This window comes from Drosophila mojavensis, unplaced genomic scaffold (genome assembly GCF_018153725.1).
Source record: "Drosophila mojavensis isolate 15081-1352.22 unplaced genomic scaffold, ASM1815372v1 contig_136, whole genome shotgun sequence".
Classification (NCBI taxonomy): Eukaryota; Metazoa; Arthropoda; class Insecta; order Diptera; family Drosophilidae; genus Drosophila; species Drosophila mojavensis.
The window spans coordinates 18,325,001-18,341,742 of record NW_025318667.1 but is presented as its reverse complement, the minus strand read 5'-3'; the positions used below and the strand labels follow the sequence as shown (position 1 = coordinate 18,341,742).

The window sequence follows — 16,742 nt, the reverse complement described above, 5'->3', positions numbered from 1 at the left end:
GAACGTTCGTTTCGGTCACGTGTCGCCATTTCATGCACTAAGTAGCCCAAGCCCAGAGACCACACCGCACCGCAGCGTACCCCGCCCTTAAATCCAACTCCTGCTCCTGCTCCTGCTTCTGCTCCTGCTCCTGCTCCAGTTCTAGCTCGTTCCATGGAGTCACGTGTCAAATGCAGTGGCTCTAGCGCTCTGGTGTTTGCCGCTCCGTTGATGCCCAAATAAGTTGATTAAGGCCCTCTCCTTTACCAAACGGAACCAGACTCTGGTATGCCTGGTACGCCCGTCCGCCCGTCCGTCCGCCCGTCCGTCCGCCCGTCCGTCTGTCTGTACGTAACTCTTATCGCTGAGCTGTATGCCATATAAAATGCTGACACGCGTCGTTCACATTCCCATTCACATTCCCATTCACATTCACGTTCGCGTTCACGTTCACATTCACGTTCGCGTTCACATCATCGTCATCCTGCAACGCTCTAGATAAGCGCCGCACGAGGCCACAGAGTCGTCCATGGCCGTTGGCATAGCGTTGAAACGTGTCACTCAAATGGCTCGATTCGATTGTCTTCTCAGATCTCCAGCTCCCCCTGCTGCTCTGGCCCCCTTTTATTTTTGTCTTTTTAGCAAATCTCGGCCTGCGCCCCTGGGGACAGTTTGCAGACAGCGCATCCACCTGACTAAGGGTTGCGGCTGGTGGCCCTCCCCTGGGCAAGTCTGTCTCTCCTGCACGAGTTGGCCTCTCAGCCAGTTGGCAGCATTTGAGACTTGCCGAAAAATAAATTACACTTTATTATGCATAATCTAATCCGCAGCAGATGCGGCCCACAAGCACCAGCACGAGCAGACTCGATAAGGGTGTAGCAGGCGGACGGGCGAGACTTGGATCTGGCTCTGATTTGTGCTGCATGTCGCGCAATATGCCTTGAATTTGGCGCCCGGCTCGAAGTCATTAGCCTCAGTTGCAGCCAGCAGTCGCTGTTTAATTCAACGTCCCAGGCGAGTCATCCACCTGTCAGACAGTCAGCTGGCAACTGGAGACCCTGGAGGCAGGACCGACTCGGGCTGGGTGGGGGGTGGTCAGAGCCATACAGCCATAGAGCCGAAGTCAGTGGCATCGCCACAGCCAAAGCTTAACGCATTACGAGCTGCTGTCTCTTGCATCAGCATGCAAATCCCAGCCAGATGATGACCATAATGCAGCTGTGTATCGCTTGCCAAATCGCATGTGACGAGCAGGAAGAGAACTCGCTTCGATTCAAATACAAATGCTAATATGCGTATATGCCAGACAGCCAGACAGCAGGCCAGCGGACATGCAAGCGAGTGAAGGTTAATTGCACTCAGGCGATAGAACTGTTGAGCGTTTCGGACAGCGGAAAAAATTGCAAAATTGCTGCGATGCCGCAGTCGGAAATGCCAAAACTCTGCGAACTGTGTCGGAGCTGATGGCCGCTTAGGCGTTAGGCAAAAGCCGTCTGAGAGGCGAAACGAGTGACAGCTTCAGTAGAAGCAGAAAAAAAAAAAAAAACTAGAAATGAAGATTCATAATATCATATTTAACAAGGAAATGTAAGTGAGGAGGAAAGAGAGAGGGGGACGAAGAGAGATCATTAAGGGAGAAGAAAACTCTCGATATCAAAATAAGGAATTCAGCTAGGAAGAAAGAGGCAGAGGGACAAAGAGAGATCCTCAAGCGTAGAGAGAACTTCCGATATCAAAAAGGGAATCCTTATCGAGGAAGAAAGAGAGAGGGACAAAGAGAGATCCTCAAGCGTAGAGAGAACTTCCGATATCAAAAAGGGAATCCTTATCGAGGAAGAAAGAGAGAGAGGGACATAGAGAGATCCTTAAACCTGAAGAAAAGAATTTCTAGTTTCTGGCTACAAAAGAAGATTTTCAGATATTCACGATAATGAAAAGAGGAATGCGGACCAAGCAGCTCTATATCTATGACATACTTCAACTAAGCCTCCTTAGGCCTTGCCTCATCTTAGTAGGGAAGCACTCGCTCTAGTAGCTCAGTGCCTGCTGCACTTAAGCTGCTTATATTTTGAGGCAAAGCTTACAATCTGATCACAGCTTCAAGTAGTTGTTTGTTCTCCCCCGAAAAAAGTTTCCCACGAGAGAGCCTCAAGTTGAGAAGTTCGCTTAAGTTGCGTCAGGTGCGCACCCTTCAGGCAGCTCAAAGACTGCTTTGTAGTTGTATTTTCAGATCAAGCGTTTCTTTATAATCTTTCAATTGACCCGCAGCAGCAACCAGCCAGCTAAACCACCCAACCACCCAACCACCCAGCCACCCAACCACCCAACCAACAAAACAACAACAGCAAGTGAAACGAAACGGAAACTTGAAGTGTTTACCAGCATCGCTTACATGTCGCCAGTTGACAATAGAATCGAGAGCGAGAGCGAGAGCGCGAGGGAAACCCTTGGACCACAAGCGGAACCATCCAATATGGCATGGAAGCCTGGTCCATGGCGCGCCATGGCGTTCCATATGGGCGCTTTAAGTTGTTGTTAACACATGTTAATAAACACGCGACCGATGGGCGATTGAAGGCGACTCGGCGCTGGAAGGGGGGCAGAAGCAGAGACGTTACAGTTCAATGTGTGTGCGGCACGAGGAGGGTTGTCAGTACCAGCAACAGCAACAACAACAGCAACAGCAACAACAACAGCAACAACAACTTGGCTGAAGCATCACTCAAATTAACTTTGAAAACCATTCAGGAACACTTCATTTGATTGCCACAAAAACCTTTGCAGCAATGTTTGCCACAGCCACTGCTGCTGCTGCTGCTGCTGTTGCTGCTGTTGTTTGTAATTGTTGTTGTAGCAATAGCAATTATGCCATTGAGAGCAACCCTCTGCCACACATTGCCACCCCCTGATGTCTGGCAGCGCCTGCCCGGCAGCCATAAAAGTTCAAACACTCATTTTTCGCTTAGGAAAATATATATGTAGTAAATTTTTACTTTTTTTTCCTTTCGTTTCGTTTCGTTTCGTTTCTTTTGCTTTTTGTATTTCGCGTTTTGTGTGTCGCCTTTTGCCCCCAGTGTGGAAGGGGCTCGTTCATGGCGAACGGCTCTGTTTGGCCAGCGCAAACAGCAGCCAGCGGCGTTCTCGAGGAAGTCGCACAAGTGCAGCGACGGCAACGACAGCATCCTTGAGCCTTGAGCCCATCCGTTTGACTGACAGCCAAGCAAACACACAAACAGACAGCCAATGGGCGGAGGGAGTGGGGGCAGAGGACTGGCAAATAAATAAACAGTGGCGCATGTTGGCCAGCCATGCCCCCAATTGAACGCCCACTTGCTTGTTTGCATAGTCAAGTGCGATGTTTGGCAACGCATCTTGCAACAGTCGAGCGTTGCGTTGTCAGCATCCCCCGACCACAGACCCATAGACCCACAACCCCCAACCCGCAACCCGCAACCCCTGAGCTGATTTCAATGCCAAGTCCCATTCAGTTAAGCCCATTCAAAAAGCCTACGCTCAACCCCTGAAAATGCTTGACAAATGCTTTGCATATTTTTAGACAGACGTAACTCCACGGCTATGATAACACGTCTGCTAGGTTTACTTATCTAAGAACATAGGAAAATGGAACAGAGAAACTGTTAAAGGATAAAAGTCTTCCAATTCAGATTGTGTAAGACATAGAGATATATTAAATAGGAATAATAAACAGGGAAAGAGAGAAGAAATCATGGAAATCAGACAATATTTCAACAGCCAAAATAAACATAGAAGGCGAAATTCAATGAATAATAAAGTTCGAAGTGAAAGAATTATGAATGAGTTATAGAATGAGTCGAGTAGAACTTAGATGTGAGGCTAGAGTGAACTGTGTGTCTAAAATTCTCTCTCTCTCTCTCTCTCTCTCTCTCTCTCTCTCTCTCTCTCTCTCTCTCTCTCTCTCTCTCTCTCTCTCTCTCATATTACCCAAGGCTCAGCTATCTACGTATATCTGAGTAACACATCAGTTAACAAAGTTGCCAACTATATCAAGAATGATCTTCTAGATCTTAGAGTATATCGTAGAGATGGACAACTATCGATGGTATTATTGACCAATATCTCTTTGAATGTACTCTCTTGCATTATCAAGGGAGCTCTCTATCGATAACTCTCTACTTCTGGTATATTGCAATAACTGAACAGCCTAGCATCACGATAGGATTGCCACCTATAGCTGACAGGGTTGCCACCCATGTGTGACTAGCAAATCATTTGAGAATTGCATCTCCTACACGTTAGTAACAGCTTAACTATTAGTCAGGGCTGTCACATCGAACTTGGCCAGAGCTTAATGATTAGTCAGGGTTGCCACCTAGTCGAGAGACGTCGACTTGAGTTTCGAGCGCTATTTCGATGAGCAACTAAATACACCTTTTCGGGTGACAAGTGCACAAGTGGCTCAGGGGTTGTGTGGCTAAGCCACCCTCACACCCTTAACGTCAAATTACCCCACCCCTAAGCACTGCGTACCCCGCACGCCAGTCGAAGAGGGCATAGACAAAGCGCACACACATTAATTTCGAATTAGTTTTGCATCATGTGGTTCACGATGCAGAAAAATCGACTCTGCCGCCGTAGCTGGCAACCCTCAACGATTCTTAGGGGGACGCAAAGATGATGATGATGTTGCTCCCCACCAGCAGCAGCAGCAGCAGCAGCAGCAGGAGCAGCATCGAGCGACTCGATGAATTGCGTTGGCTCAGCTGGGACTGGAACTGAAATTGGGCAGGGCCTGGCGGACGGGGAGCGTGTGTTTATGGCCAACTATTAAGTGCAGACAACGTACGCGGCATGAAAAATGCGGCATGGACGTGGAACAGATCGCTGGATTTTCTACATGAGCGCATACTGAAAGTATCCGTGAGTCTTCGTCGTCGTCGTCGTCGTCGTCGTCGTCGTCTTCGTCGTTGTCGTTGTCGACATTGCCGACATCGTCATCTTCATTCATGCAAGGCATAGAGAGAGGCGGCGCAGCGTGGCTGCGGCTCAAGTTTGTTGGCTGTAAAATTAGGTTAATTCCTGTCAGTGCGTTGCTGATTTGAATTGTCACACACACACGCAACCACACACACACACACACACACATGTACGCACACACTCATATAACCATGTGAACCATATACAAGTCAAGATATATGCACCTGGTTCTGCAAGAGCTTCAGCTTAAACCTGACTGCGCCTCAGCCACAGCTGCAAACATCTTTCGACCATGGGATTTACTTTTGCCATTCCCATTGACGGCCGTTGACGTTTTTACCTTTGCCTGAATATCACTTCTCACTTCTCAGTTCTCAGTTCTCAGTGTTCGGTTCTCAGTTGCAGCTTGAAGCCCCCAGCTCCTCGTTCGCTGTCGTTCGGCTTAGTGCGCCGGCTCTAATCCGCATGCCTCCTGGCTCCCCATGTGAGATGTGTGATATGTCTCTGCTTCCTCTTCTCTACTCTACTTCATGTCGTCGCTGTTGCAGTTGCCGACTGAGCTGATCCAGCGAATTGCGCAAGAAATGGCAACGCGACTCAAAGTGAGCTAAAAGCTAGCTAGAGGAAGCCTAAGTAGGCCTTTGCCTATGACCAGACTATCCTGATCGTTACAGTATTGATGGATAATCAGTTTCGCAATAAATTAATGATTATTTATAATATATAATATCGTCTCATTTTTCAAATAGAACTTTTATATATATTTAAGATTTAAATACTATTCTCTGTAGTATTTATATTCATTCATTGAAATTTCTTTTAGAACAAACTAATCATTATGCAAACAAATATTTCGGTCTCATTAAATTCCTAAAATTTAAAAACAAACTGTTTCAGTTGCTTTATTAAATTTCATGTTTATAAATTTTGGAAATTAAGTTTCTCTTATGTTTTTTCATTGATTATTTAATGTCCACTGATTGAAGGGCTGAAGAAATAAGAAATAGTTGAGCTGCTAAGTTGAATGATAGAGACATGGATAGTTGCAAAAAAATATTTATTAAAATTTAAATATTAAATTTGTGTTAAATATAGCCTATAATTATAGCCTATAATAATTAATCCTTTAACTATCTTCTATTAATTATTACAAGTTCAAGGAATCATCATAATCATCATTTAAATCAGATAAAATTTCCGGCCAGATATTTGCGAATATTTTTGCTCTGCTAAAGTTAAAGATTTCCTTAGAGTTTTGCTGATATTTTAGCTATCGATTTATTAAATCTTTATCTTAAATGAAATGATACAAAATTATTGTTAATTTTTGCTATGAACTAACCAAAGGCTGTAATTATCCAAGTTAGCTAAAGACAGTTTCGAGAGAGCTGCCAAAACTATTCCAGAGAAACTTTGCCAATTCATTGTAAGCTGCCCCAAACTCTATCTTTGAGTTGAAATCAGGTGCAACTACTCTGTCGTTGTGTGTGTGTGTGTGTGTGTGTGTGTGTGTGTGTGTGTGTGTGTGTCTCGTCTGTGATTGCACTTAATGGATGCTGAAGGGGAAGCACTGCTGCACTGAGCACAAACAAATCTGCGAACCACAAATTTCGTTTGGCCTTTGTTGTTGTCACTTTCATTGCCATTGTTCGAAAGCAGAGAGAGAGAGCGAGAGAGAGGGAGAGAGAGAGAGGGAGAGAGAGAGTAGCTGACAGTTTATTTGTCATGCAATTTATGCTTTGACGCCTGCTGTTTCAGAGCTCTTCTAATGCTTCTTCTTCTTCTTGTTCTTCTATTCGTTGCATTTGCTGTTGAATTGTGTGCAAAGTGCAGCGTCAAGTTTTGCAATTGTTTGACTGCAACCAGCGTCCCACGCCCCACTCCGCCCCGCCCCAGCCGAGGCACTGCCACAGCAGTCAGAGGGAAGACTGAACCGAAAAACTGAAAACTGTTTTTGACACTTTGAGCAGACTTTGTTTGACGGCCAAGGAAATGCTGCCGACAGATACAGCCAACAGCCAACAGCCAACAGCCAACAGCCAACAGCTAACAGCCAAGAGCCAACAGCCAAAGTTAAAGCCAAGGCAACGAACGCCAAATGAATTAAACAAACGAATTTCAGTTGCTGCTGCTGCTGCTGCTGTTGTTGACTATTTGCGAGGGTGCAGCAACAACAACAACAACAACAGCAGCAACAGCAACAACAACAACAAATACCACAACAATTTGTGACGCCGCATCAAAGCATGAAAAGCGCGCAAAGCAACCAGCAAAAAGGGAAACATGAAAATGCCAACGAAAATGAACTGTGCGGGCAGCAGAAGGGTGAGGGGGGTGTGGGTGGCTGAAGGTGGGTGTTAGTGAGTGAGCAACTTCATTTGGCCAGAGGGTAGCACCCAAAGAGCGAAAGAGAAAAGGAGTGTATAGCAGTGAATGCAAGAGAGAGAGATGGCGAGAGCGATAGAGAGAGAGAGAGAGGTGGGGGAAGGGCGAGCGGTGGGGTTGGGGGAGTTAGTGTGCGTGCATGCCACACTTTACACATCGCTGGGCATGCCAAGTGGCTGACTAAGGGCAAAAGTGAAGAGTGGCTGGGTAGGAGGGCGGGACGTGGGGGAGTCCGCCCATACAGTGGGCGGGCGGGCGTCTTCAGTGGGGCGTCTCGAGTATTTGTCTATAAATTTTAAATGTTGCACGCAACATAAATCGAAAAACAAGCACAAACTAACACAAAAGACAACGGCACAACAAGCCAAGACGCCGACAGCCCGAAGGCACATGAAATTGGAACAGTTAACGTGAATAGAAAGTGGAAGTGGAAGTGGGGATGGGAGATGGCAGGGGAGATGGCAGGGGAGTTGGGAGTGGAAATGCAAGTAGAGTTGCCAAACTGTCATTCACAATGGGCAAGCCGACAATCGGTGCACCGGACACCGCGAACACGTGCTGTGTCCACCCCCCCACTCCCCTCGGTTGACTGACCTTGACGTGTTGCCCTCCGCTCAGCTGTCGCTGTCACCGTCGCTGTCGCTGTCGCTGTCGACGGGCATTAAATGCCAGCAGAGGCGAACGTCTGCCGCTGACATTTCGGAAAATATATTTTCGATCAATTGCTTTCCCCCAATTATATAGAAATACTCGAAATGCTTCTGGCTAAGCTCAACCATTGACATATTTCCACAGAATTGTTGGACTAACTAATGTCGCGTCCTGTGCCTGGCCTTAGCTAAAGTTCAACGTCATTAACTAACAATACCCCATATACTCCCTGGCTATTATCTATATATATATATATATCTATATATCTATTATATATATTGTCATCTATATCTAAAGAGGTATCAATAAATAAAAACTAAGTTAACTAATAATTATAATTGTATGACGATTGATGAAGCATCATCACCTGGCCTAGAAACGAGCGGTTAGGTTATTATAGACCTAACTTCTGGTAACTGTATGAGGTTAAGTGCTCTTCTCTTATTTATGACCAATTACAAAGGGGGCCTGTGCTGAAGGTACTACTGAAGCTCCCCCAGCCCCAAGTGTCCAGTGCCCAGTCCGCAGTCCCAATTCCCCATTGGCAAAGGTCCGCCCAAGACATTGTTTTGATTGGCAGGAGGAACAAAGGCGCCTTTCAATGATTAAGGTATAAAAGGCAAGGTAGTTAAGGGTTGGGGTTGAGCCTGGGCTTGGGGTTGGGCTTGCTCTAGGTTCAGAGTCGATTTCAGTTTCAGTTTCGGGTTCGAGTTTGGGTTCGAGTTTGGGTTTGGGTTTGCTTTTTGCTCTTGTATTTATTTTTATTCTTTTCTGTTTTTGGCTTGGGCTCAATGCGCTCTGTTACCTTTTGCTGTTGTTGTTTTTGTAATTGTTTTTGTTTTTTGTTTTTGTTGCTGCTGCTGCTGCTGCTGTGGCTTGTCGCTTGTGGCAAATGCCGCTTGGCATGGCAGCAACAATAACAGCGGCAACCAAATTGCTCGCAAGTCGCATCAAAACCGGCCGCATTTGTGGGCATTTGTAAAGTGATCCTTTTTGCCATGTTGGTTTAACGGGCAGGACCTTTTTTCTGCCTCTCGCCGTGGCTGCTGTTGTTCTTGTTGTTGTTGTTGTTGTGCTTGTCGACGTCACCGTCGCCTAAAGCAACAGGATTTTCAGTCAACGCGCCCTGGCAAACGCGTTGAGCTGTGCCAAAAAGGATTTACATAGAGCACACCCAGGCCTACAGCTAAATGTGTGCTTGTGTGTGTGTGTGTGTGTGTATTGTACAATATTTTAAATACGCTCTGCTCTTATTTCTATTTTCTTTTCTCTTTTTTTGCTGCTGTATCTGAAATTGATACCAAGTTGCGTCTTTTTCCCTATTTCTGTCTCTGTCTCTCTCTCTCCCTCTCTCTCCCCTCTCTCACTTTCAAGCCCCATTCCCTTTGTTGTTTTTATTGCTGTTGTGTGTATGTGTTTTCTGTTATTCTTTCATTTCAACGCGCCTTCAAAAGGGTCGCTAAAGGTGTCTCAAAGACATGCAAAAACACAAAACAACACAAAAACTACACACAAAAAAAAAAAAAAAAAAAAGGAGAAGAAGAAAAGAAAACAACAACCGTAAACTTAACTGTAACAAAATGGCGTCCGACTAAAGATATACATATATAGACTTTTTGCAAGAGAAATGTAGCGTATATACACAGAGGTAGCTGGAATATCTGCAGCCTGTGAAACGTTTACGAATGTCGTTAAGAAAAGAATGAGGCTTAAAATGAATGCATTGATAGGCAGTTAGTTGGAAGTTAAAGAAGAATTACCATTAGGTAAAGTTAAAAGCGTTTATATTTCCTAATTATACAAACTTTAAGAAAGAGAGAGAGGAGAGAGTGGGAGAGTCAGAGCTCAACAGAAAGAGGGAGATAGCTACATAAGTAAAGAGACCTAAAGCAGAGTAATATGCTGATTATTGAATATCGAAAGATTCTGCAATTTATTTTGATTTCATTTCGTTCAAGCGACTTGTCTCTGAAATGCTGTTGTCATGCGGCTTAAGATTGTGAGGCAACAACAACAGCAAACATCCGAATAAAACACAACAACAACAACAACAGCAACGAGAACTCAGCCGTTCTTCTGTCACATTGTCAGTCAGTCAGTCTGTCAGTCAGCCAGTCATTCAGTCCGTCGGCCTGTCGCATAGTCGAGCGCAGCTTCGACGGTTTCTCTCTGTGCTCCGTTTATTTAATCCGTAAAAAGATCTGTTTTTACAAATCCCCCGAGCTCGGTTCGCTGTACCATAATCTAGGCGCGCTGATCTCTGATCTATGATCGCGTGGGCAGGTAGACGACAACGACAGCAGCAACAACAACAACAACAACAACAACGACAGCAACAACAACAACAACAACAACAACAATTGACTGTGGCCCGTTTAGGTTTACGTTGACGTTCCCAATTCCGATGCCGATACCGATCCGGGCAGGCTTAGGCTCGCTTTTCGACACTTTGTTTGGCACGGTTTAAGCCAATTGTTAATCGCCAGCCGGGCTACACCGCAGCCATGGGCGCAGCGCAAGGGGGTTACGAGACCGCCGGGCCGGGCAGGGACGGGCTCGAGCCAGGGCATGTCCATGGCCATAATCCCAATTGACAAAAGTCAACAAAGCGCATCAATTCATTTGCAATTCATGCAGATGGAGATGGGATATGTTGCTCTTGTTGTTGTTGTTGCTGTCGTTGTCATTGTTGTTGTTGTTGTTGTTGTTGTGGCTGCTGTGCTGTCGTTGGCCTTGTTTCCTGCCAGCCTCAGTCGCTGTGCGTGTGGTCCTGCAGCTTGTGTTGTCAACAATTTGTCATGTGAGCCATCGAGCTCTCTGGCTCTGGGCGTGCCGGTGGGCGGCAATAGCGCTCGACTGGAGCAGGGAGGCGTGGCACTCGCAAATCGCTATGAAATAATGTTACAAATTAGCCCCAGAGACGTCGCATCTTTAAGCTAATTATGTTTCTTAATTAATCAAATGAAAGTGAAGATTTTCTTGGGAAATTGAGTTGAATGTAGGTAAATTCTGCTGCAGAGTCAAGTGAAGGCAAAGCCATTGCACAGCACTTTTAAAATATGTCCCAGTGAGGCAGATTATGCAAGAGATGTGTGCTATATAGCATCGTATATAGGATGATTACATGTGTATATATAGGGAGCTCACTTGAAGTGAGCGAATTGCCTCGATCAGCTCAAATTCCGTTCCCTTTCTAGTTTTTTTTTTAGCTTTTCAGGCCATGTGAGACTTGTTTAAGTTCGTCTTCGTTTCGTATCTAGTTTCATTGATTTGTCTGTCACACACGCCAATGTCCTGCATTTTCCAATTTTCCCAGCGGCCTTCGCTCACCCAATATATATATATATATATATATACATATTTTCTTTTCGACTCTGTTTTGTTTTCTTTTTGCATTTGTTTTGCTGTTGCTGTTGTTAGTTCTCTGATGCCTGTCAAACATATCAATTTCAAAGGGAACAACACATTTTTCCTGCACACACACACACACACACACACACACACACACACACATAGTCACTCTCAATAGCCCAAATTCATGTTGGTCTTTTGTTGTTGTTGCATCTTTGTTGTTGTTGTTGTTGTTGTTTATACATAAATTGTCTGTCAGCATTTTTGCCTACATAGATTTTTGACATATCTGTGTGATGGATTGCAACACCTGCCCCGCGCCCCCGCTCCACCGTTGCAAGCAAAACAATCGAAACAAAGTTTAAAAATATAAATCACAGTCAAATTTGCTTTCGGACAGGCTGCTGCTCGTTTTGTATCGCAAATTTATGTGTATCTCCATGTGTGTGTGTGTGTGTGCTTTAAGCCCAGCCAAGCCAAACTACAACAGCAAATCGATTAACACATAAATGAACAAAATTATTGCGAAAAGATTCTTGTTGCAAATGTTTTTGAAACGATTTGCGACACTAATAAATAAGTCGGCCGATTCGCTGGGCCGTACATAACTCGCCGTCGGGCCATATCGGTGAATAGCGAGTAATTCACTCTTGCCGGCTGCTTATTTATTTATTTATATTTATTTATGCTCATTGCGTTTATCATTTGTGACATTTGCATAGCGCCGGCGGCGCGTGGGCTCCGCTCCTGGAACGCCAAAAGAAACGCCCGTGAAATTGTCACAGCTTGCTGATTTTTATGGCCATTCCGCCTCGGCCCCAGCCCCAGCCCCAGTCGCAGCCTCTGTTGAGTGCCGGTGCCCCCTCGTCGCGCTCTGCCGTCGGCCCGGCTTAAAAACTGCAGCGTCTCGAGCTTTATGTGACTGTAAAAATCTGCGCAAATTTATGCGCAAATGAATTGTGCATTTGATGGCAGCTGCCGATGCGAAGACCCAACGCGGGGACAGGGGCAGGGGCAGGGGCAGGGGGAAATGGTAGCGTTGGGAGGAGAGAGCGAGTGAGTGAGTGTGTTACTGATGGGAGGCAGCCCCAACAGCCCACTTGGTAACTGGCCAAAGCAAGCAGCAGCAGCAGCAGCAGCAGCAGCCGCACGACTCTGCCCGGGCAGGTGGCAAAGCCAGCGGAAGAGTCGTGAAAGCCAACGGCATCTCGAGTACTTGCTGCAGTGCATTCTGAATAATGATAAATAAAGCTTGATGGACTTTCATGCATTAAACAGATTAAGACAACAGCTGCCAGGCGGCTTTTATGTCATCTCGGATCTGGCCATCTGAAATGCATTCGATAAATATTAAATGAAAATATTATGCAAGCTGCCTACCCATAATCTCTATGCGTCTATCTTTCTTTCTATCCATCTATCGATCTGTATGTGTATCTATGTATGTCTGTTTGTATGTGTCTATCTATCTATATATTTATTTATCATGTAGATAGATAAACAAATATATAGATAGAATATTTATATCTATCTATCTATCTATCTATCTATCTATCTATCTATCTATCTATCTATCTATCTATCTATCTATCTATCTATCTATCTATCTATCTATCTATCTATCTATCTATCTATCTATCTATCTATCTATCTATCTATATATCTATCTATCTATCTATATATCTATATATCTATCTATCTATCTATCTATCTATCTATCTATCTATCTATCTATCTATCTATCTATCTATCTATCTATCTATCTATCTATCTATCAATTTGCCTGTTTGTCATTTATCATATCTATATTCATATATCTATGTATTATTTCACATCTATATATATTATTTATATCCATATATCTGTATCTGTGGTCTATTATTCCAATAACTATTTACCTTTGTCTATTTTTATGTATCCATATTCATCTATATAGAAACTCTCTAAATATAGAACTCTCAATCTATCATATACATTTTTACAATGATATACATCATATGAAAATTTTATAAATAAATAAATATACCTCAGCAAATAGTTCATTCTAGTGGTTTAAGTAATTTGTGCAAATCCCAATGTTATATCTATATTATAAATGACTGATAATACTCTGTGTTGCATATTATACTATATTACATATACTACAATATATAATATAGAACTTTACTAGATTATACCATATATATATATATATATCTAAATGCACTATCCATCCACCTATCTAAGGGCAAAAGTCAATGCTGAATTTCTATTCTTATTGATATCGGATGAAATTCTTTAATTTTAGGATACAAATAATTAAAGACATCTCACTTTCCTACAGTTCCTCTATACTTTCCCTCATATGCTCTCACCTATGCCAGCAGAACCTAGTCAAATCATTTCCAATTAAACTGAGTTCTACTTCATTTCAAACAAGTCTATGATCTGGCAGCTATACGTTATATCACTCGGATTCGACCCATTTGAAGCTACTCTCAAAGCGAGTCTTTATGGCAATGCCGTCAGTGAGCCAGCTCATTCTAAAATTTGCAACACATATCGATGCCTTGCTCGGGGCTGTGGCCCACATTCGCGCTGAAATTGGAAATCATATTTGGCCATAATCATAATAATTAACGTTTCAATCTCCAGTTTCAAGTCTGAAACTCAACGGCAAGAGCCATGAAAATGCATTTGACCCACTTAGTGAGCAAAACGACCCACTCGAATGGCTGACTGACTCTGACTGCCTAACTGACTCCCTGACTCCCTGACTCCCTAATTCCCAGCCGCCCTGACTGACTGCTGACAGTTGTCGTTTACTATATATACATATACTATATATCAGCTTTTTGTTATATTTGTTTTCGTGTTTGCTGTGGCTTATCAGTAAAATGCGAGCATATTTCGATTTATTTATTTTCCGTTTCATTTCGCTGTGTTGCTGTAAACTGACTCAGTGATCGACTGGCGGCAGGCTGAGGCTGGATAGCTGCATCGACAGTCACCCACAAAAAAAAAAACGTAAACCAAAAAGAAAAACTGAGTCACATTTTGAGGCACGGCCCAGTTGCCCGTTGCCAGTTGTCAGCTGGCAGTTGGAAGTTTTTCATTTAGGCAAATGACTCACGTCAAATCGAATGAGTTGAGAATAGTTGGCCGAGAGCAGCGCACAACTAGCATCTCGGCCAACTGCTGCTGCTGCTGCTGCTGCTGCCTATGATCGTAAGTAGTTGTTATTGCTGTTCCATTTATAGCCACTATTTAACGTTTTTTCAAGCGAAAAACTTTATTTTCACGCGCACTACAAGCACCTCAAAGTCGAAGTCAAGTCTGAAAAGTTAACCTAAAAACAAAGCGCAAGAAAATAAAAATTATATATATATATATATACCCAAAACAAAGCAAAACACAGCAAAAACAAAAACAACAACCAAAACCAAAAACAAAAAGCGAAATAAAAAAGGTTTCCCCGGTCGCTGTGTGTCTCTCTTACTCACTGTGGTAAAAGCCCATTAAAAATAGCTTTAAAGTGGCTGTAAAAATAAAGGCAAACTACAAATAAAATAAACATAAAATGCGCACCAAGTGCGGGCTTTGCCAGCAACGCCAAAGCAACAAAACACCAAAACACCAAACGCGGTACACGGAATACGGAATACGGTACACACGAAGCCAAGTGTAAGACAGTGCGCTCAGGTAAAGGCAAAGGTACACACAGAGGTGAGCACCTAGGGAAGCCAACACTGGATACGAAACGTGACAGAATTGAAAGACATCGAACATGAGGGCTAAATCTATCTATCTAGAGAAGTCTATATCTAGCAATGTTAAAGAATTTTCCTTTTTATCGGCATTGACTAAACTATTTAGTATTTGACTAGAAGGAAATTCTCACGCGTCTCTTGCTCGAATCATTCTCGAGTTGAATTGCAAGTTTTAGCCATGCTTTGCTCATAGTTCGCTTTAGTTTTTTGATCATAATCGAGATATATACAGAGTGAGAGCTACCTTTATTTTTGCCTACCAGACTCTAAGAACCCCTTTGAACCCATTTTCAATTGGTTCTGCGCATAAAAATGGCCGCGCAGCAAAGAAAAAAAAAATTGCTTTGATAGTCGCAGACTAAAGGAAGTCGCCAAACTGAGAAAAAATAGGCAAGAACAAACGGCAATGCGAATGCTCGCAAATGACAGCAGAAAGGCATATGTCTGTATGTGTGTGTGTATGTGTGTGAATAACAACAATTATAATGTCAAAAAAACCACAGGCAACCGCACACCACACACAAGCACAGCCACAGCTTGTCATTCAGTCAGCGATGCAGGCGACCGCAAAAAGCAGCCGCAGCATGTAAAAGCCCTCAACTGAAGCCGCTGCGAATGTCAGTGACTGCACACACACACACACACACACACATGTAGTTTGTGATGTGCGTTGTACTTGTCAACTGGCTGTCAGTCAAAACTAACAAACTAAAATAAGCCAAACGCAGCTAAAACTTTTCATGTATATCTAGCCATATATAAAATATCTGTGCTTATATATATGTACATATATAACATATAAGCATAAGATATCTGCTATATATATACCCATACATACATCCGATATACACACAGTTCCGTTGGCAGTCTCAACAAATGGAATTCAGCCAAGATTTGCTCTGAACTTTGCTTTGGGCCACAGCTTAAAGCCTTCCAGCTTAAAGCCAGCACAAGAATTTCGCAATCGCCCACGCCCGCCCTCATTTCCTTTGCCCAGGATTCTTGTATTTTATTTATGGTAACGAGCAGCAGCAGCAGCAGCAGCAGCAGCAGCAGCAGCAGGAGCAGGAAAAGCAAACAAAACAGCAAAGAAGAAGCAGAAAAAATGGAGGAATTTTCAAAATCGATTTCGTATTTTTCGCAATTCTAAGCTTTTAGCCAGCTTTGTGCGGCCTTAAGCCAGCTTCATGCTACAATCCTACGGCACAAGTTGCCTCCATCCCCCGATTCCGCTTACACACACACACACAGAGAGAGAGACAAGCGCACACCGTGTTGTCCACCTCATCGCCGCCTGTGCCACAGACATTTTGTGCACAAAGCTCTGCACATTTCCGTTTCCGTTTTGTATACATAACCTCAATTCAGCATTTTGGCATAGCCAGCACGAAGCACACGTCTTCACCAGTTCCCCTCTGCCCCTGCGCCGTCCCGCTCGACACTCGACACCCGCCCGAACAGCGACCAATGTACTCTGCTCTCGATTTGAACACTCTGTCAAGCCAGCCAGCCAGCCAGCCAGCCAGCTAGACCTCCCCCCTTCCCACCAATACCTCCCCATCCCTCTTCCACCCCGCTGCCCAGATCACTCCCAGTGCCAGTTTCAGTCTATGAGCCAACAGCCTTACAAACGCCACCTGCAGCTCTGGCGCTTTGCGTGCTTTTGGTTTC

At 44.1% G+C, this 16,742-nt stretch overlaps 1 protein-coding gene across 1 annotated transcript in view; it reads right to left on the bottom strand.

Moving 5' to 3' along the window:
- LOC6584159 (LIM/homeobox protein Lhx1) overlaps positions 1 to 16,742 on the bottom strand; it is a 63,763-nt gene that overhangs the window by 15,062 nt on the left and 31,959 nt on the right. The window lies entirely within an intron of this gene.